Genomic DNA, 20293 nt, shown 5'->3' on the forward strand with positions numbered 1-20293 from the left:
CCAGCGTTCCATTGCCACATTCCGTCTACTGCAGGCGGGATACCTGGATGGCTGAATGTCACTGAGAAGCTCACAGAGACCGCCATAAGCAACAGTTTAAAAGAATGCCACAGACTAATCAACCAAACTTTTTGGGTTGGTTTCTCTTTTATAGTCTGCAGGCATTAAATGAAAGAAGTCAGTGTTCCAGCAGAGGGAGACAACGTTTCAGAAAAGGCATTGTAGCAAACCAAAAAAGAAATTTTAAGCGCAGCAGAGTAACCAGCTCACATACCTGTTAGCTCAGGTGAGTTTAAAAGGCTGCTGTTGATAACAAGGGCATTTGCTAAATAGATGGTGTGTGTGCAACAATATACTGAAAGGTCAATTATATTGTGCAGCTTATCTCACCACCTGTAGTTATTTAGGTGAAAGCTCCAAAATGCTTGCCTAATATGTCTGTTTATCCAAAAGGAAGTATAGAGGGAGAGCTAGATAGATAGCATTGCATTACATTACATTACATGGCAATGCAATGCACAGTTGCTGAAGTTGAACCAAAATGAGCTTGTCATCTGGCTTCTGCAACTTTTAACATGAAAAATCCAATGAGGAGAAGAAAAGCAAAGCCAAAGAGTCCATCCCAAAATCCGACAAACAAGCAAAATGAACAAAAAGCATTGAATTCAATTCTTTCTGATTTTAGAAACTGCATTAAAGAAGGGGTGCACCGGTCCTGGAGATACTGCAATACCAGGTCAATGCGTGGAGTGGACAGAGCAAGCTCTTTTTCCATCTCCCTGTTCTAAAAATCCATTTAATATATGGTCCCCAGATAGGGGACGTATCAGATATTAAACTGATAAGAACAGATACTACACTTGATCTTAGCCAAAAGGCCGAGAAGCGATAACCAGAATTGGTTTCCGACTACGGTGCCACCCAAGGATTCTGAAAAGTCCATTTGTGGAGATGGCCACCTGGACTCCCGTTAAGAAGACATGCTGTCAACCTCTAGATCCCTCACATGCCTGCACTTTTCGGCTTGCTTCTGCTGCAATCCACGCGTTTTAGATCTGCATAACTCCACCTCTTTTAGCACAGTACCCTCAACCCCCGGCTGTTCCCACCCGCCTCAACACCGTTGGAAGGGAGGAGAACCAATTAAGGCGGGGGGGGGGTGGAACGAGCAGCTGTCTACCCTTAGCAGGAGGGTTGCTGATTAATTACCTCTCCTGCTGCTGCTGCTGGCTGTCCAGCAGCAGACTGAAGGTGGCTGCTGCTGTGCGCAGGTATATAAAGGCTCAGAGCCTATTATGACACGCGCAGCCAGCGTTCCATTGCCACATTCCGTCTACTGCAGGCGGGATACCTGGATGGCTGAATGTCACTGAGAAGCTCACAGAGACCGCCATAAGCAACAGTTTAAAAGAATGCCACAGACTAATCAACCAAACTTTTTGGGTTGGTTTCTCTTTTATAGTCTGCAGGCATTAAATGAAAGAAGTCAGTGTTCCAGCAGAGGGAGACAACGTTTCAGAAAAGGCATTGTAGCAAACCAAAAAAGAAATTTTAAGCGCAGCAGAGTAACCAGCTCACATACCTGTTAGCTCAGGTGAGTTTAAAAGGCTGCTGTTGATAACAAGGGCATTTGCTAAATAGATGGTGTGTGTGCAACAATATACTGAAAGGTCAATTATATTGTGCAGCTTATCTCACCACCTGTAGTTATTTAGGTGAAAGCTCCAAAATGCTTGCCTAATATGTCTGTTTATCCAAAAGGAAGTATAGAGGGAGAGCTAGATAGATAGCATTGCATTACATTACATTACATGGCAATGCAATGCACAGTTGCTGAAGTTGAACCAAAATGAGCTTCTCATCTGGCTTCTGCAACTTTTAACATGAAAAATCCAATGAGGAGAAGAAAAGCAAAGCCAAAGAGTCCATCCCAAAATCCGACAAACAAGCAAAATGAACAAAAAGCATTGAATTCAATTCTTTCTGATTTTAGAAACTGCATTAAAGAAGGGGTGCACCGGTCCTGGAGATACTGCAATACCAGGTCAATGCGTGGAGTGGACAGAGCAAGCTCTTTTTCCATCTCCCTGTTCTAAAAATCCATTTAATATATGGTCCCCAGATAGGGGACGTATCAGATATTAAACTGATAAGAACAGATACTACACTTGATCTTAGCCAAAAGGCCGAGAAGCGATAACCAGAATTGGTTTCCGACTACGGTGCCACCCAAGGATTCTGAAAAGTCCATTTGTGGAGATGGCCACCTGGACTCCCGTTAAGAAGACATGCTGTCAACCTCTAGATCCCTCACATGCCTGCACTTTTCGGCTTGCTGCTGCTGCAATCCACGCGTTTTAGATCTGCATAACTCCACCTCTTTTAGCACAGTACCCTCAACCCCCGGCTGTTCCCACCCGCCTCAACACCGTTGGAAGGGAGGAGAACCAATTAAGGCGGGGGGGGGGGGGGTGGAACGAGCAGCTGTCTACCCTTAGCAGGAGGGTTGCTGATTAATTACCTCTCCTGCTGCTGCTGCTGCTGGCTGTCCAGCAGCAGACTGAAGGTGGCTGCTGCTGTGCGCAGGTATATAAAGGCTCAGAGCCTATTATGACACGTGCAGCCAGCGTTCCATTGCCACATTCCGTCTACTGCAGGCGGGATACCTGGATGGCTGAATGTCACTGAGAAGCTCACAGAGACCGCCATAAGCAACAGTTTAAAAGAATGCCACAGACTAATCAACCAAACTTTTTGGGTTGGTTTCTCTTTTATAGTCTGCAGGCATTAAATGAAAGAAGTCAGTGTTCCAGCAGAGGGAGACAACGTTTCAGAAAAGGCATTGTAGCAAACCAAAAAAGAAATTTTAAGCGCAGCAGAGTAACCAGCTCACATACCTGTTAGCTCAGGTGAGTTTAAAAGGCTGCTGTTGATAACAAGGGCATTTGCTAAATAGATGGTGTGTGTGCAACAATATACTGAAAGGTCAATTATATTGTGCAGCTTATCTCACCACCTGTAGTTATTTAGGTGAAAGCTCCAAAATGCTTGCCTAATATGTCTGTTTATCCAAAAGGAAGTATAGAGGGAGAGCTAGATAGATAGCATTGCATTACATTACATTACATGGCAATGCAATGCACAGTTGCTGAAGTTGAACCAAAATGAGCTTGTCATCTGGCTTCTGCAACTTTTAACATGAAAAATCCAATGAGGAGAAGAAAAGCAAAGCCAAAGAGTCCATCCCAAAATCCGACAAACAAGCAAAATGAACAAAAAGCATTGAATTCAATTCTTTCTGATTTTAGAAACTGCATTAAAGAAGGGGTGCACCGGTCCTGGAGATACTGCAATACCAGGTCAATGCGTGGAGTGGACAGAGCAAGCTCTTTTTCCATCTCCCTGTTCTAAAAATCCATTTAATATATGGTCCCCAGATAGGGGACGTATCAGATATTAAACTGATAAGAACAGATACTACACTTGATCTTAGCCAAAAGGCCGAGAAGCGATAACCAGAATTGGTTTCCGACTACGGTGCCACCCAAGGATTCTGAAAAGTCCATTTGTGGAGATGGCCACCTGGACTCCCGTTAAGAAGACATGCTGTCAACCTCTAGATCCCTCACATGCCTGCACTTTTCGGCTTGCTGCTGCTGCAATCCACGCGTTTTAGATCTGCATAACTCCACCTCTTTTAGCACAGTACCCTCAACCCCCGGCTGTTCCCACCCGCCTCAACGCCGTTGGAAGGGAGGAGAACCAATTAAGGCGGGGGGGGGTGGAACGAGCAGCTGTCTACCCTTAGCAGGAGGGTTGCTGATTAATTACCTCTCCTGCTGCTGCTGCTGCTGGCTGTCCAGCAGCAGACTGAAGGTGGCTGCTGCTGTGCGCAGGTATATAAAGGCTCAGAGCCTATTATGACACGCGCAGCCAGCGTTCCATTGCCACATTCCGTCTACTGCAGGCGGGATACCTGGATGGCTGAATGTCACTGAGAAGCTCACAGAGACCGCCATAAGCAACAGTTTAAAAGAATGCCACAGACTAATCAACCAAACTTTTTGGGTTGGTTTCTCTTTTATAGTCTGCAGGCATTAAATGAAAGAAGTCAGTGTTCCAGCAGAGGGAGACAACGTTTCAGAAAAGGCATTGTAGCAAACCAAAAAAGAAATTTTAAGCGCAGCAGAGTAACCAGCTCACATACCTGTTAGCTCAGGTGAGTTTAAAAGGCTGCTGTTGATAACAAGGGCATTTGCTAAATAGATGGTGTGTGTGCAACAATATACTGAAAGGTCAATTATATTGTGCAGCTTATCTCACCACCTGTAGTTATTTAGGTGAAAGCTCCAAAATGCTTGCCTAATATGTCTGTTTATCCAAAAGGAAGTATAGAGGGAGTGCTAGATAGATAGCATTGCATTACATTACATTACATGGCAATGCAATGCACAGTTGCTGAAGTTGAACCAAAATGAGCTTGTCATCTGGCTTCTGCAACTTTTAACATGAAAAATCCAATGAGGAGAAGAAAAGCAAAGCCAAAGAGTCCATCCCAAAATCCGACAAACAAGCAAAATGAACAAAAAGCATTGAATTCAATTCTTTCTGATTTTAGAAACTGCATTAAAGAAGGGGTGCACCGGTCCTGGAGATACTGCAATACCAGGTCAATGCGTGGAGTGGACAGAGCAAGCTCTTTTTCCATCTCCCTGTTCTAAAAATCCATTTAATATATGGTCCCCAGATAGGGGACGTATCAGATATTAAACTGATAAGAACAGATACTACACTTGATCTTAGCCAAAAGGCCGAGAAGCGATAACCAGAATTGGTTTCCGACTACGGTGCCACCCAAGGATTCTGAAAAGTCCATTTGTGGAGATGGCCACCTGGACTCCCGTTAAGAAGACATGCTGTCAACCTCTAGATCCCTCACATGCCTGCACTTTTCGGCTTGCTGCTGCTGCAATCCACGCGTTTTAGATCTGCATAACTCCACCTCTTTTAGCACAGTACCCTCAACCCCCGGCTGTTCCCACCCGCCTCAACACCGTTGGAAGGGAGGAGAACCAATTAAGGCGGGGGGGGGGGGGGTGGAACGAGCAGCTGTCTACCCTTAGCAGGAGGGTTGCTGATTAATTACCTCTCCTGCTGCTGCTGCTGCTGGCTGTCCAGCAGCAGACTGAAGGTGGCTGCTGCTGTGCGCAGGTATATAAAGGCTCAGAGCCTATTATGACACGCGCAGCCAGCGTTCCATTGCCACATTCCGTCTACTGCAGGCGGGATACCTGGATGGCTGAATGTCACTGAGAAGCTCACAGAGACCGCCATAAGCAACAGTTTAAAAGAATGCCACAGACTAATCAACCAAACTTTTTGGGTTGGTTTCTCTTTTATAGTCTGCAGGCATTAAATGAAAGAAGTCAGTGTTCCAGCAGAGGGAGACAACGTTTCAGAAAAGGCATTGTAGCAAACCAAAAAAGAAATTTTAAGCGCAGCAGAGTAACCAGCTCACATACCTGTTAGCTCAGGTGAGTTTAAAAGGCTGCTGTTGATAACAAGGGCATTTGCTAAATAGATGGTGTGTGTGCAACAATATACTGAAAGGTCAATTATATTGTGCAGCTTATCTCACCACCTGTAGTTATTTAGGTGAAAGCTCCAAAATGCTTGCCTAATATGTCTGTTTATCCAAAAGGAAGTTGTGATGAAAGCCGGCCGGTGGGTTCAGCTCTCTGGCGCCCCCTTACCTCTCAGGTCAGTCAAGGTACTGCACCTAGAGAAAGTAGTGCCAGGAAGCTGCAACCAGCGCAGGGAACACGGTAGTGTGTTATCCCTTCAACGTCACTAAACCGTAACGTCACTACACAGCACAACTCGCTAGCGCCCTCTTAGCCTCAGGTCAGTCAAGGAACTGCACCTAGGATAAGCGGTCGCCAGGGAGACTGTCCTGTAACCTACTGGGTATCGGGGCCCTCTGTAGTGAGGGCGGTATATATATATCTTCCTTGGCCGCGCCAGGAATATATATATCTGAACCTCCGACCGTCACTACCAGCCTTCCCCAATCCCCAGTTGGTATGCTGCCACCAGTCCCTATTTTAGATATACGCCCAGTCCGTGAATGGGCCTATATCGGGTCAGGAACCAACCCTGGGTAGCGTTTTTGGCTTGAGCCGAGCTCACACGGACGTGCGTTCGTTATGCAGAATAAAAGGCGGGCCCACAATTACTTGAGGTAATTGATTATAATAATACACTAGATACACGATATACAACTAAATATACACAGGTATAAGGTCAGGCTAAACTATACAACAATGGAATACAACACACAGAATCACCACAGCGTATCAGTTACCGGTTTCTTGATTTTCTTGTGACGCAGGGAGAGGATTCTGCGGTCGCAGGCACGGTTCTTTGTTACAGGCTGAGGCCTACCACCGCATGGTCAAACTGCTCCTCCCCTTGGTGGCCTCAGCTGGTGCTCAGATGTTCAGCACACCACTCTTGGGTCAAAAACTGACTTATCTCTTGTCTGTCCTGCTATCTTACCTGCCCCGTCCCGCCCACTGCTGGTGAGGTCAGCTGGCTCAGTCTCCACCCTCAGGTCTAACTTCGATCAGAAGCCCAAATTCTATGGAACCCAATAACTTCTTCTGGGATGGTCTCATGATACCCCCAGGGGTTCCCATGGATTCGGGCCGCCGTAACCGACCTTTTGATATCAATTATGATACCATACGGTCCTCAGGAATGGCTCCGCGCTATATCTTGGCTTCCAGAGCACGTACAAACGTCTACCGCGGAGGCTTGTGTGCGCAATGGCTCCGGGACGCCGTGATATTTTTTTATTGGCCCATCCCACGCAACATGCGTGTACTATTCATGTTTCTATATCTTATGCCTCCATGCTTGTGACAGACAAAGAAACTAGTCCTATGGGACAAATGGTCAGGTACAGATAGACGAAGCACCCCCCCCTGCTGGCTGTGTTTCCTCTCGAAGTCTTTGAAGCTCCTAGCATTCAAGTGTTAAGTAGGCTTCTTATCTTACAGGAGCCTGGATGGGGGGAAACTATCTAGTTGACGTTTTAACAGAAGGTCCCAAGGGTGGGGGCTGCTGAAGTGTGGCCATCCCTGGATATGATTTATCATTACCAAGATGGCGGCTACAGGTTCATCACACCTCCCCCTATACGAGGGCGCGAGGGGGTAGCACATTCCTGTGTTCCCCCGTGCGTCCTTCTGCACCCTCCCCTTGCCGGGATAACCCGTCAGCGTTACCGTGGTCACGGCCTCTTCTGTGGCGAATGGAGAAGTGGTACTGCTGGAGAGCGAGGCTCCAGCGTAGCAACCTGCCATTCGACCCAGAGACCGTGTGTAACCAGCTGAGGGGGTTGTGGTCCTTCTCCACGGTGAAATGGCTCCCGTACAAGTAGGGCTGCAGACGCTGCAGGGCCCATACAATTGCCAGGCATTCTTTTTCCACCGTGGAGTAAGCCACCTCCCGGGGCAGTAGCTTCCTGCTCAGGTACAAGACAGGATGTTCCTGGCCTGTCGTGTTGACCTGACTTAGCACAGCACCGAGGCCAAAGTCACTGGCGTCGGTCTGTACCACAAACGGCCGGTCGAAGTCGGCAGCTTGCAGTACAGGGGAGCTACTTAGGGCGGCCTTGAGTGCCCCGAAAGCTGTCTCGCAGGCGACTGTCCAGTCGACTGCGACGGGCAGCTTCTTCTTGGTGAGGTCCGTCAGGGGCTTGGCCAGGGTGCTATAGTGAGGGACGAACCTCCTATAGTACCCGGCGGTCCCCAAGAAGGACATCACCTGCTTTTTGGTCCTAGGAGTGGGCCAGGATGCGATGGCATCCACTTTCCCAGGTTCTGGCTTCAGAACCCCCCCGCCTACCCGGTGACCCAGGTAGAGGACCTCACTCATGCCCAGCTGGCACTTTTCCGGCTTGATGGTCAAGCCTGCCCGGTGGATCCGACCGAGCACCTGCCGCAGGTGCTCTAGGTGATCCTCCCAAGTGGGACTGAAGACTGCAATATCGTCCAAGTACGCAGCCGCGTACCCTTCAAGTCCCTCAAGCAGCGTATTGACCATCCGCTGAAAAGTGGCAGGGGCATTCTTCATGCCGAATGGCATCACTGTGGACTCGTACAGTCCAAAAGGGGTGATAAAGGCAGAGCGTTCCCTTGCCGCGGGGGTCAGAGGAATCTGCCAGTACCCCCGGCTCAGATCCATGATGGTCAGGTACTTAGCCCCGGCCATCCGATCGAGCAGGTCATCGATGCGTGGTATGGGGAACGCATCGGTGGCCGTTACAGCGTTGAGCCCCCGGTAGTCCACGCAGAACCGTGTAGTTCGGTCCTTCTTTGGTACGAGGACTACAGGCGAGGCCCACGCGCTGCTGGATGCCTGGATCACCCCCAGCTTCAGCATCTCGTCTATCTCTTGGCGCATGTTTCCCTGCACCTCGAAAGAGACCCGATATGCTGAACGCCGGATCGGCGGGTGATCGCCAGTGTCCACGTCGTGGACAGCCATCTCAGTCCTTCCGGGCAGGCTGCTGAACAGCCCCCGGAAGGGGTGCAGGGTGGTCCCCAGCTGGGACCGTTGGTCCTCCGTGAGCTGGTGGCCAACCCCCACATCCTCGATGGACCCACCCGCCTTGGCTTGGGTGAGCAGATCCAGGAGGGTTTCTACCTCTCCTTCCTCGGGAAGGTTGCACACTGGGTGGGCAGTCGCTTCCCGCTCATGATGAGCCTTCATCATGTTCACGTGGAAGGTCTTCCTCCTTCCACGGGCGTGATCCAGGGTGACCAGATAGGTGACGGCGTTGAGTTTCTGGTGCACGAAGTAGGGACCTTCCCAGGCTGCCTGAAGCTTGTTCTGTGGTACGGGGACCAGTACCCACACCTTTTGACCCACCTGGTAGGTCCTCTCACAAGCATTCTGGTCGTACCACCGCTTCTGGTCGGCCTGGGCCTGGGCCATATTGTCCTGCACCAGCTTTGCCAAGGCCATCATCCTGTCCCGGTGGCGCACGACATACTCGATGACCGACACCTCGGGGGTGGCCAAATCCCCTTCCCATGCTTCCTTCACCAGAGCCAGGGGGCCCCGTACCCGTCGCCCGTACAGGAGCTCAAAGGGGGAGAACCCCGTTGAGGCCTGCGGAACCTCCCGGTAAGCAAATAGGAGGTGTGGGAGGTAACGCTCCCAGTCTCTCCCGTGGGAGTCGACCAACATCTTAAGCATCTGCTTTAAGGTGCCATTGAACCGCTCACACAGGCCATTAGTCTGTGGGTGATACGGGCTGGCCACCAGATGTTGCACCTGCATTTGCTTACAGAGGGACTCCATCAGCCGCGACATGAACTGGGTCCCTCGGTCGGTGAGCATTTCTTGGGGGAAACCCACTCTGGAGAAGATCTCCAGTAAGGCGGTAGCCACCTTGTCGGCCCGAATGGACGACAAAGCTACCGCTTCCGGGTACCGGGTGGCATAGTCCACTACCGTGAGTATGAAGCATTTCCCGGAGTGGCTGGGAGTGGACAGAGGTCCAATAAGATCCACAGCGACCCTCGAGAAAGGCTCTTCGATGATTGGCAGAGTTACCAGTGGGGCTTTGGGGCGCGGCCCCGCCTTCCCCACCCTCTGACAGGTGTCACACGAACGGCAGTAGGCACCCACCGCGGCTCCCATCCCAGGCCAGTAGAAATGCTGAGCTATCCTGGCCTTGGTTTTAGCGATCCCTAGGTGTCCGGCCATCGGAATCTCGTGTGCGATCCGCAACAATTCCGCCCTGAACGGATAGGGTACCACTAACTGTCGGTCCCTGGGCCACGCCTCCGGTGAACCCTGCTGGACCGTTACCCGATACAGCCGTCCCTGGTCCCAGACCACCCGCTCGCAGTCTGACTCCATGGGAGGCTGTGCCGCCTGTTCCTTCAGAGCTTTCAGGCTGTCGTCTGCTTCCAACGCAGCCTGAAATTCCTGACTTGATGTGGCCAGAATCGACGAAACTGCCACATCCTCTGTCAGCCCCTCCGGGCATGTCACCTGGCCGCTGTCTGACCCGGCAGACACTTGGTCAGAAGTGGGGAAGCCGTCGGACCTCTGCAAGGCTCCTTGGGCTCCGGCGCTCCCACTCCTGGTGACAGCGGCTATGACCGCTGTGACCGTGGGTAGTGCCTGCTTCCCCTCTGTTTCTGACCAAGCCGCCCGATCAGGCAGGCTTCCTAGGCCTTTGGACATCTCGGATGTGGGGAACTCCTGCCCTGGGGTCTTACCTGGCGGCTCCTCTCTTGGGACACCCCCACCTCCCATGGCCTGTTCCTCCCCCTGCAGTGGGCCTATACTCAGCAGCCTGGATACCCCTGGGAGCCCTACACTGCCGGTAGCTGCCCCCCTCTCCATCCCTGAGCTTCCCTCTACAGAATCCTGCCCGCCCCCTCCCTCACCGGAGGACAAGAGGTCACGGCACGCCGGCTGAGCACCTCTGCGGGCATCCCCACACTCCCCACCTGCTTTCACTAACCCTGTTTGTGTTGTGTCTGTGCAGGTGTTACCCTCAGGTTTCACTCCCTCCTCCTCAGCAGGACACACACTACATACAACATGGTTGGCATTAGCAGCAGACAAATCAATACACTCTTGGGGGGCCGAACTTGGGGGTTCAGAGGGTACATACTGCGATACTAGACGCCCCAAGTCGGTCCCTAATAAAACATTTGCGGGAATATTTGGCGTTACTCCCACCTCCCGCATCCCCCTTCCGGCACCCCAGTCCAAATACACCATGGCAACGGGAAGTGCCGGCTCCACGCCTCCAACCCCGGAGACGGAAAGAGTCTTTCCTGGTACCAAGTCCTGGGGGGACACCACCTCAGGCCGTACCAGTGTTCGTTCAGCGCCCGTGTCCCGCAGTCCCATGACCGCAGAACGGCCTATGGTGACGGGTTGGATGTTGTCCAGGGACCTACCACCACCCCCTCCCACACACAAAACATTGGGCGCTCTCTGGGAATGGGATGGGGTCTTTTGGCGCTGGGGACACTCAGCCCTAAAGTGTCCTGGTTTGTTGCATAGATGACAACGTCTTACGTCTGGTCCTTGCCTGGAGAGGGCAACAGGGGGATACACCCCTTGTGTTCTAGGGGCCGGGGAAACAGGGGCATGACTGGGCTTACCCCCTCTCCAGGTGCTGCTGGCAGTCTTCTTCAGCTCAGGCGCCCTGTTATTGGCATACTCGTCTGCCAGGGCGGCTGTAGCAGAAGCCCCTGTTGGTTTTCGGTCACGGAGGAACTGTCGGAGGTCCTCTGGGCAGTTCCACAAAAACTGCTCCGTGACGAACAGTTCCTGGACCTCCTGGCGGGTAGTAAGCGCTAGACCCGAGGTCCAGTGCTCTGCGGCTCTCAACAGCGCCCGCATATGATCGGTCCAGGTGTCCTTGGGGCCACGCAGCAGGCTCCGGAACTTCTGGCGGTACGACTCGGGAGTGAGGTTGTACTGCCGGATCAGGGCCCGCTTGATGCAGTCGTAGTTCTGTACCTCCCCGGCAGGTAAGTCCCCCAAGGCATCCAGGGACTTACCCCTCAAACGGGGGGTCAGGTATCTGGCCCACTGATCCCGGGCCAGATGGTGCTGAAGACAGGTCCGTTCAAATGCCACCAGAAAGGAGTCCAGGTCCCCATCCTTCTCCAGTAGAGGGAAGTCCTCAGCTCGGACTTTGGACGACTTGGTCTCCTGATGGGTTGGTTGCTCTAGCGGAAGCCCCCGCTGGGCCAGGTCCAGTTGGTGCTGGCGCTCCGCAGCTCGCTCTGCACGCTCCGCAGCCTCCCGGCGCTCTGCAGCTTCACGCTCCGCAGCCTCCCGGCGCTCTGCAGCTTCACGCTCCGCAGCCCGCTCCGCAGCCCGCTCCGCAGCCCGCTCTGCACGCTCCTCCTCCGCTGCCTTCTCTGATGCTGCCAGGAGGGTTTTGTAGACGGCATCGCCATGAGACTGGAGACTTGCCATAGCCGCTTGTAAAAGGGCTTGTGATCTGGACAGGCTGGGCTGGGTAGGTGGTGGGCAGCCCACTGCGGGACCGTATACTGGGGACTGGCTCCCTGAGGTGCCCGGGCTGGACTCCTCCTCGCCATGAGTAACAATGTCCTCCCCTCCTGCCACACGGACCGTAGCATTAGCCTCTTGCAGGGTCTTGCTCCTGGTGCCGTCTGCCATCTTGGTAACCGACACCGCTGCAACCCTGAGTTTGCACACACCTTGTTATACTTTTAGCCTGACCGTCTAACGTTGGGCTGACCTTAAGACTCCAGCAGTGGAAGTTACCACTGGCAGTCTTTAGTGCCTGGGAGTAGGGGTCCCACAACACTATTATTCTGCAATCCCACCGCTCTGCCACCAATGTGATGAAAGCCGGCCGGTGGGTGCAGCTCTCTGGCGCCCCCTTACCTCTCAGGTCAGTCAAGGTACTGCACCTAGAGAAAGTAGTGCCAGGAAGCTGCAACCAGCGCAGGGAACACGGTAGTGTGTTATCCCTTCAACGTCACTAAACCGTAACGTCACTACACAGCACAACTCGCTAGCGCCCTCTTAGCCTCAGGTCAGTCAAGGAACTGCACCTAGGATAAGCGGTCGCCAGGGAGACTGTCCTGTAACCTACTGGGTATCGGGGCCCTCTGTAGTGAGGGCGGTATATATATATCTTCCTTGGCCGCGCCAGGAATATATATATCTGAACCTCCGACCGTCACTACCAGCCTTCCCCAATCCCCAGTTGGTATGCTGCCACCAGTCCCTATTTTAGATATACGCCCAGTCCGTGAATGGGCCTATATCGGGTCAGGAACCAACCCTGGGTAGCGTTTTTGGCTTGAGCCGAGCTCACACGGACGTGCGTTCGTTATGCAGAATAAAAGGCGGGCCCACAATTACTTGAGGTAATTGATTATAATAATACACTAGATACACGATATACAACTAAATATACACAGGTATAAGGTCAGGCTAAACTATACAACAATGGAATACAACACACAGAATCACCACAGCGTATCAGTTACCGGTTTCTTGATTTTCTTGTGACGCAGGGAGAGGATTCTGCGGTCGCAGGCACGGTTCTTTGTTACAGGCTGAGGCCTACCACCGCATGGTCAAACTGCTCCTCCCCTTGGTGGCCTCAGCTGGTGCTCAGATGTTCAGCACACCACTCTTGGGTCAAAAACTGACTTATCTCTTGTCTGTCCTGCTATCTTACCTGCCCCGTCCCGCCCACTGCTGGTGAGGTCAGCTGGCTCAGTCTCCACCCTCAGGTCTAACTTCGATCAGAAGCCCAAATTCTATGGAACCCAATAACTTCTTCTGGGATGGTCTCATGATACCCCCAGGGGTTCCCATGGATTCGGGCCGCCGTAACCGACCTTTTGATATCAATTATGATACCATACGGTCCTCAGGAATGGCTCCGCGCTATATCTTGGCTTCCAGAGCACGTACAAACGTCTACCGCGGAGGCTTGTGTGCGCAATGGCTCCGGGACGCCGTGATATTTTTTTATTGGCCCATCCCACGCAACATGCGTGTACTATTCATGTTTCTATATCTTATGCCTCCATGCTTGTGACAGACAAAGAAACTAGTCCTATGGGACAAATGGTCAGGTACAGATAGACGAAGCACCCCCCCCTGCTGGCTGTGTTTCCTCTCGAAGTCTTTGAAGCTCCTAGCATTCAAGTGTTAAGTAGGCTTCTTATCTTACAGGAGCCTGGATGGGGGGAAACTATCTAGTTGACGTTTTAACAGAAGGTCCCAAGGGTGGGGGCTGCTGAAGTGTGGCCATCCCTGGATATGATTTATCATTACCAAGATGGCGGCTACAGGTTCATCACAGAAGTATAGAGGGAGAGCTAGATAGATAGCATTGCATTACATTACATTACATGGCAATGCAATGCACAGTTGCTGAAGTTGAACCAAAATGAGCTTGTCATCTGGCTTCTGCAACTTTTAACATGAAAAATCCAATGAGGAGAAGAAAAGCAAAGCCAAAGAGTCCATCCCAAAATCCGACAAACAAGCAAAATGAACAAAAAGCATTGAATTCAATTCTTTCTGATTTTAGAAACTGCATTAAAGAAGGGGTGCACCGGTCCTGCAGATACTGCAATACCAGGTCAATGCGTGGAGTGGACAGAGCAAGCTCTTTTTCCATCTCCCTGTTCTAAAAATCCATTTAATATATGGTCCCCAGATAGGGGACGTATCAGATATTAAACTGATAAGAACAGATACTACACTTGATCTTAGCCAAAAGGCCGAGAAGCGATAACCAGAATTGGTTTCCGACTACGGTGCCACCCAAGGATTCTGAAAAGTCCATTTGTGGAGATGGCCACCTGGACTCCCGTTAAGAAGACATGCTGTCAACCTCTAGATCCCTCACATGCCTGCACTTTTCGGCTTGCTGCTGCTGCAATCCACGCGTTTTAGATCTGCATAACTCCACCTCTTTTAGCACAGTACCCTCAACCCCCGGCTGTTCCCACCCGCCTCAACACCGTTGGAAGGGAGGAGAACCAATTAAGGCGGGGAAGGGGGGGGGGGTAGGAGCAGCTGTCTACCCTTAGCAGAAGGGTTGCTGATTAATTACCTCTCCTGCTGCTGCTGCTGCTGGCTGTCCAGCAGCAGACTGAAGGTGGCTGCTGCTGTGCGCAGGTATATAAAGGCTCAGAGCCTATTATGACACGCGCAGCCAGCATTCCGTTGCCACATTCCGTCTACTGCAGGCGGGATACCTGGATGGCTGAATGTCACTGAGAAGCTCACAGAGACCGCCATAAGCAACAGTTTAAAAGAATGCCACAGACTAATCAACCAAACTTTTTGGGTTGGTTTCTCTTTTATAGTCTGCAGGCATTAAATGAAAGAAGTCAGTGTTCCAGCAGAGGGAGACAACGTTTCAGAAAGGCATTGTAGCAAACCAAAAAAGAAATTTTAAGCGCAGCAGAGTAACCAGCTCACATACCTGTTAGCTCAGGTGAGTTTAAAAGGCTGCTGTTGATAACAAGGGCATTTGCTAAATAGATGGTGTGTGTGCAACAATATACTGAAAGGTCAATTATATTGTGCAGCTTATCTCACCACCTGTAGTTATTTAGGTGAAAGCTCCAAAATGCTTGCCTAATATGTCTGTTTATCCAAAAGGAAGTATAGAGGGAGAGCTAGATAGATAGCATTGCATTACATTACATTACATGGCAATGCAATGCACAGTTGCTGAAGTTGAACCAAAATGAGCTTGTCATCTGGCTTCTGCAACTTTTAACATGAAAAATCCAATGAGGAGAAGAAAAGCAAAGCCAAAGAGTCCATCCCAAAATCCGACAAACAAGCAAAATGAACAAAAAGCATTGAATTCAATTCTTTCTGATTTTAGAAACTGCATTAAAGAAGGGGTGCACCGGTCCTGGAGATACTGCAATACCAGGTCAATGCGTGGAGTGGACAGAGCAAGCTCTTTTTCCATCTCCCTGTTCTAAAAATCCATTTAATATATGGTCCCCAGATAGGGGACGTATCAGATATTAAACTGATAAGAACAGATTTTTTTGATTGAAGCTGCATCCAAGGCACTGAAAAATGTGACCGAAGTCACACCAAAACAGCGCACGAGGCGAGGATTCATGTGGACCCTTCCCGGAGGAGAGGGTCCCCAATAAACCATCCCCATCCCTCCGAGCCAGAAGGCCACAGCGAGGGTCAGGGATCTCCGATGCTCTCCCTAGCCGAAGCCGGAGAAGAGCCGTTTTCGTGCTCCCAGCTTCCATCTAGGCTGCCACCCTAGTGGAGCTGGAGTCTGTGTTGGTTTCTCAGCCCAAAGCTGACCGGACCTCCGACCGGGTTTATAAAAATTCCCCTTCCTAGCCCGGAGGCCAGGAATAGGGGGGGTTGCTCAGAAAGTATGATTGGCAAAGGTGCGGCGTGCTACGAAGTCAAGTCTTTCTGGGGTTCCCAGTCCCAGTAAGCTTTGACTCCCACCAGGGCGCCTACTCCTGGGGCACATTGCTCCAAAACCCTCACACTTACCCAGCCTAGTGACTTCGATCCTGGAGGGCCATGTTTTCCATCAGATAACTCTATGAGCCACCTGGCGTACTAACAAGTGCACCAAACCAGTGTGTAATATGCATCAATTTACTAGGGCAGCCCAAGGACAAAACTGCCTTTTCAAAAGATACTACACTTGATCTTAGCCAAAAGGCCGAGAAGCGATAACCAGAATTGGTTTCCGACTACGGTGCCACCCAAGGATTCTGAAAAGTCCATTTGTGGAGATGGCCACCTGGACTCCCGTTAAGAAGACATGCTGTCAACCTCTAGATCCCTCACATGCCTGCACTTTTCGGCTTGCTGCTGCTGCAATCCACGCGTTTTAGATCTGCATAACTCCACCTCTTTTAGCACAGTACCCTCAACCCCCGGCTGTTCCCACCCGCCTCAACACCGTTGGAATGGAGGAGAACCAATTAAGGCGGGGGGGGGGTGGAACAAGCAGCTGTCTACCCTTAGCAGGAGGGTTGCTGATTAATTACCTCTCCTGCTGCTGCTGCTGCTGGCTGTCCAGCAGCAGACTGAAGGTGGCTGCTGCTGTGCGCAGGTATATAATGGCTCAGAGCCTATTATGACACGCGCAGCCAGCGTTCCATTGCCACATTCCGTCTACTGCAGGCGGGATACCTGGATGGCTGAATGTCACTGAGAAGCTCACAGAGACCGCCATAAGCAACAGTTTAAAAGAATGCCACAGACTAATCAACCAAACTTTTTGGGTTGGTTTCTCTTTTATAGTCTGCAGGCATTAAATGAAAGAAGTCAGTGTTCCAGCAGAGGGAGACAACGTTTCAGAAAAGGCATTGTAGCAAACCAAAAAAGAAATTTTAAGCGCAGCAGAGTAACCAGCTCACATACCTGTTAGCTCAGGTGAGTTTAAAAGGCTGCTGTTGATAACAAGGGCATTTGCTAAATAGATGGTGTGTGTGCAACAATATACTGAAAGGTCAATTATATTGTGCAGCTTATCTCACCACCTGTAGTTATTTAGGTGAAAGCTCCAAAATGCTTGCCTAATATGTCTGTTTATCCAAAAGGAAGTATAGAGGGAGAGCTAGATAGATAGCATTGCATTACATTACATTACATGGCAATGCAATGCACAGTTGCTGAAGTTGAACCAAAATGAGCTTGTCATCTGGCTTCTGCAACTTTTAACATGAAAAATCCAATGAGGAGAAGAAAAGCAAAGCCAAAGAGTCCATCCCAAAATCCGACAAACAAGCAAAATGAACAAAAAGCATTGAATTCAATTCTTTCTGATTTTAGAAACTGCATTAAAGAAGGGGTGCACCGGTCCTGGAGATACTGCAATACCAGGTCAATGCGTGGAGTGGACAGAGCAAGCTCTTTTTCCATCTCCCTGTTCTAAAAATCCATTTAATATATGGTCCCCAGATAGGGGACGTATCAGATATTAAACTGATAAGAACAGATACTACACTTGATCTTAGCCAAAAGGCCGAGAAGCGATAACCAGAATTGGTTTCCGACTACGGTGCCACCCAAGGATTCTGAAAAGTCCATTTGTGGAGATGGCCACCTGGACTCCCGTTAAGAAGACATGCTGTCAACCTCTAGATCCCTCACATGCCTGCACTTTTCGGCTTGCTGCTGCTGCAATCCACGCGTTTTAGATCTGCATAACTCCACCTCTTTTAGCACAGTACCCTCAACCCCCGGCTGTTCCCACCCGCCTCAACACCGTTGGAAGGGAGGAGAACCAATTAAGGCGGGGGGGGGGGGTGGAACGAGCAGCTGTCTACCCTTAGCAGGAGGGTTGCTGATTAATTACCTCTCCTGCTGCTGCTGCTGCTGGCTGTCCAGCAGCAGACTGAAGGTGGCTGCTGCTGTGCGCAGGTATATAAAGGCTCAGAGCCTATTATGACACGCGCAGCCAGCGTTCCATTGCCACATTCCGTCTACTGCAGGCGGGATACCTGGATGGCTGAATGTCACTGAGAAGCTCACAGAGACCGCCATAAGCAACAGTTTAAAAGAATGCCACAGACTAATCAACCAAACTTTTTGGGTTGGTTTCTCTTTTATAGTCTGCAGGCATTAAATGAAAGAAGTCAGTGTTCCAGCAGAGGGAGACAACGTTTCAGAAAAGGCATTGTAGCAAACCAAAAAAGAAATTTTAAGCGCAGCAGAGTAACCAGCTCACATACCTGTTAGCTCAGGTGAGTTTAAAAGGCTGCTGTTGATAACAAGGGCATTTGCTAAATAGATGGTGTGTGTGCAACAATATACTGAAAGGTCAATTATATTGTGCAGCTTATCTCACCACCTGTAGTTATTTAGGTGAAAGCTCCAAAATGCTTGCCTAATATGTCTGTTTATCCAAAAGGAAGTATAGAGGGAGAGCTAGATAGATAGCATTGCATTACATTACATTACATGGCAATGCAATGCACAGTTGCTGAAGTTGAACCAAAATGAGCTTGTCATCTGGCTTCTGCAACTTTTAACATGAAAAATCCAATGAGGAGAAAAAAAGCAAAGCCAAAGAGTCCATCCCAAAATCCGACAAACAAGCAAAATGAACAAAAAGCATTGAATTCAATTCTTTCTGATTTTAGAAACTGCATTAAAGAAGGGGTGCACCGGTCCTGGAGATACTGCAATACCAGGTCAATGCGTGGAGTGGACAGAGCAAGCTCTTTTTCCATCTCCCTGTTCTAAAAATCCATTTAATATATGGTCCCCAGATAGGGGACGTATCAGATATTAAACTGATAAGAACAGATACTACACTTGATCTTAGCCAAAAGGCCGAGAAGCGATAACCAGAATTGGTTTCCGACTACGGTGCCACCCAAGGATTCTGAAAAGTCCATTTGTGGAGATGGCCACCTGGACTCCCGTTAAGAAGACATGCTGTCAACCTCTAGATCCCTCACATGCCTGCACTTTTCGGCTTGCTGCTGCTGCAATCCACGCGTTTTAGATCTGCATAACTCCACCTCTTTTAGCACAGTACCCTCAACCCCCGGCTGTTCCCACCCGCCTCAACACCGTTGGAAGGGAGGAGAACCAATTAAGGCGGGGGGGGGGGTGGAACGAGCAGCTGTCTACCCTTAGCAGGAGGGTTGCTGATTAATTACCTCTCCTGCTGCTGCTGCTGCTGGCTGTCCAGCAGCAGACTGAAGGTGGCTGCTGCTGTGCGCAGGTATATAAAGGCTCAGAGCCTATTATGACACGCGCAGCCAGCGTTCCATTGCCACATTCCGTCTACTGCAGGCGGGATACCTGGATGGCTGAATGTCACTGAGAAGCTCACAGAGACCGCCATAAGCAACAGTTTAAAAGAATGCCACAGACTAATCAACCAAACTTTTTGGGTTGGTTTCTCTTTTATAGTCTGCAGGCATTAAATGAAAGAAGTCAGTGTTCCAGCAGAGGGAGACAACGTTTCAGAAAAGGCATTGTAGCAAACCAAAAAAGAAATTTTAAGCGCAGCAGAGTAACCAGCTCACATACCTGTTAGCTCAGGTGAGTTTAAAAGGCTGCTGTTGATAACAAGGGCCTTTGCTAAATAGATGGTGTGTGTGCAACAATATACTGAAAGGTCAATTATATTGTGCAGCTTATCTCACCACCTGTAGTTATTTAGGTGAAAGCTCCAAAATGCTTGCCTAATATGTCTGTTTATCCAAAAGGAAGTATAGAGGGAGAGCTAGATAGATAGCATTGCATTACATTACATTACATGGCAATGCAATGCACAGTTGCTGAAGTTGAACCAAAATGAGCTTGTCATCTGGCTTCTGCAACTTTTAACATGAAAAATCCAATGAGGAGAAGAAAAGCAAAGCCAAAAAGTCCATCCCAAAATCCGACAAACAAGCAAAATGAACAAAAAGCATTGAATTCAATTCTTTCTGATTTTAGAAACTGCATTAAAGAAGGGGTGCACCGGTCCTGGAGATACTGCAATACCAGGTCAATGCGTGGAGTGGACAGAGCAAGCTCTTTTTCCATCTCCCTGTTCTAAAAATCCATTTAATATATGGTCCCCAGTAGAGATGAGCGGTGTTCGACTAGAACTGTTCGCCAATCTCAAATTCGAGCTGTTTTGGGCGGTGTTCGAGTTGTTCGACGAACCCGAACGATTTGCAAAAAATTCGGCTGTTCGAGGTTATGTTCGATAACTGTTCGTGCACCAAAA

At 49.9% G+C, this 20293-nt stretch overlaps 8 non-coding genes and 2 pseudogenes across 8 annotated transcripts; all 10 read right to left on the minus strand.

Moving 5' to 3' along the window:
- Nucleotides 1-699: 699 nt before the first annotated feature.
- On the minus strand, nucleotides 700-890 carry LOC141208424 (U2 spliceosomal RNA). Its single transcript, XR_012278653.1, has one exon. It is a non-coding gene; the product is annotated as a U2 spliceosomal RNA (small nuclear RNA).
- A 1117-nt stretch (nucleotides 891-2007) lies between these two features.
- Nucleotides 2008-2198, minus strand: LOC141208425 (U2 spliceosomal RNA). Its single transcript, XR_012278654.1, has one exon. It is a non-coding gene; the product is annotated as a U2 spliceosomal RNA (small nuclear RNA).
- Nucleotides 2199-3322: 1124 nt separating this feature from the next.
- On the minus strand, nucleotides 3323-3513 carry LOC141208426 (U2 spliceosomal RNA). Its single transcript, XR_012278655.1, has one exon. It is a non-coding gene; the product is annotated as a U2 spliceosomal RNA (small nuclear RNA).
- A 1119-nt stretch (nucleotides 3514-4632) lies between these two features.
- LOC141208427 (U2 spliceosomal RNA) lies at nucleotides 4633-4823 on the minus strand. The gene has a single exon (XR_012278656.1). It is a non-coding gene; the product is annotated as a U2 spliceosomal RNA (small nuclear RNA).
- A 9325-nt stretch (nucleotides 4824-14148) lies between these two features.
- LOC141210374 (U2 spliceosomal RNA) lies at nucleotides 14149-14339 on the minus strand. The gene has a single exon (XR_012280545.1). It is a non-coding gene; the product is annotated as a U2 spliceosomal RNA (small nuclear RNA).
- Nucleotides 14340-15462: 1123 nt separating this feature from the next.
- LOC141210543 (U2 spliceosomal RNA) lies at nucleotides 15463-15645 on the minus strand. Its single transcript, XR_012280707.1, has one exon. It is a non-coding gene; the product is annotated as a U2 spliceosomal RNA (small nuclear RNA).
- Nucleotides 15646-16169: 524 nt separating this feature from the next.
- Nucleotides 16170-16285, minus strand: LOC141210762 (U2 spliceosomal RNA; annotated as a pseudogene).
- A 1120-nt stretch (nucleotides 16286-17405) lies between these two features.
- LOC141208428 (U2 spliceosomal RNA) lies at nucleotides 17406-17596 on the minus strand. The gene has a single exon (XR_012278657.1). It is a non-coding gene; the product is annotated as a U2 spliceosomal RNA (small nuclear RNA).
- A 1122-nt stretch (nucleotides 17597-18718) lies between these two features.
- LOC141208429 (U2 spliceosomal RNA) lies at nucleotides 18719-18909 on the minus strand. Its single transcript, XR_012278658.1, has one exon. It is a non-coding gene; the product is annotated as a U2 spliceosomal RNA (small nuclear RNA).
- A 1121-nt stretch (nucleotides 18910-20030) lies between these two features.
- Nucleotides 20031-20152, minus strand: LOC141210721 (U2 spliceosomal RNA; annotated as a pseudogene).
- Between the last annotated feature and the right edge of the window lie 141 nt (nucleotides 20153-20293).

Source organism: Phyllobates terribilis, unplaced genomic scaffold (assembly GCF_046119375.1).
Source record: "Phyllobates terribilis strain yellow unplaced genomic scaffold, ASM4611937v1 Scaffold_169__1_contigs__length_4117513, whole genome shotgun sequence".
NCBI classification, from domain to species: Eukaryota; Metazoa; Chordata; class Amphibia; order Anura; family Dendrobatidae; genus Phyllobates; species Phyllobates terribilis.